The sequence below is a fragment of the Argiope bruennichi genome, chromosome 9 (genome assembly GCF_947563725.1).
Source record: "Argiope bruennichi chromosome 9, qqArgBrue1.1, whole genome shotgun sequence".
NCBI lineage: Eukaryota > Metazoa > Arthropoda > Arachnida > Araneae > Araneidae > Argiope > Argiope bruennichi.
In genome coordinates this window covers 111,747,639-111,748,079 of record NC_079159.1, presented here as the reverse complement: position 1 = coordinate 111,748,079, position 441 = coordinate 111,747,639, and positions in this window count along the sequence as shown.

The following is a 441-nucleotide window of genomic DNA, read 5'->3' as shown; positions in this document are numbered from 1 at the left end:
TAAGACCACGCATGCGCAAAAATTGAACGGCTTAGTTTGTCGCTAGACATGCGTCTCGAGTCTGCACGTCCGGTATCACAAACCAAATGAATGTTTCCGAATTCGAGTAGTCGGAGCCAGATCGACCATTCGGATTCTGTTCAATTTGTCAATGGAGCGCTGCGGTTCTGGAATAATAATGTAAAAGTCACACCTGCCGTAGAATAAAGATTTTTTTAAAAAATGTTTTTACATATTGAATAACTTTCTGTTTAAAGCACTCTTTAAAGAAAGTTTTGATGATCTTGACTAATTTAAAGACCACTTCAAAAAAGATCTCCAATCAATGGGCGACATGTTTGCGGAATGGCTATTATTTGGCATAAAATAATAAAATTCAAAACTTCATAAATCAGTTAGTTTTAAGCGCAGAAGTTATGGACTTTTTTCTTGTATTCATAT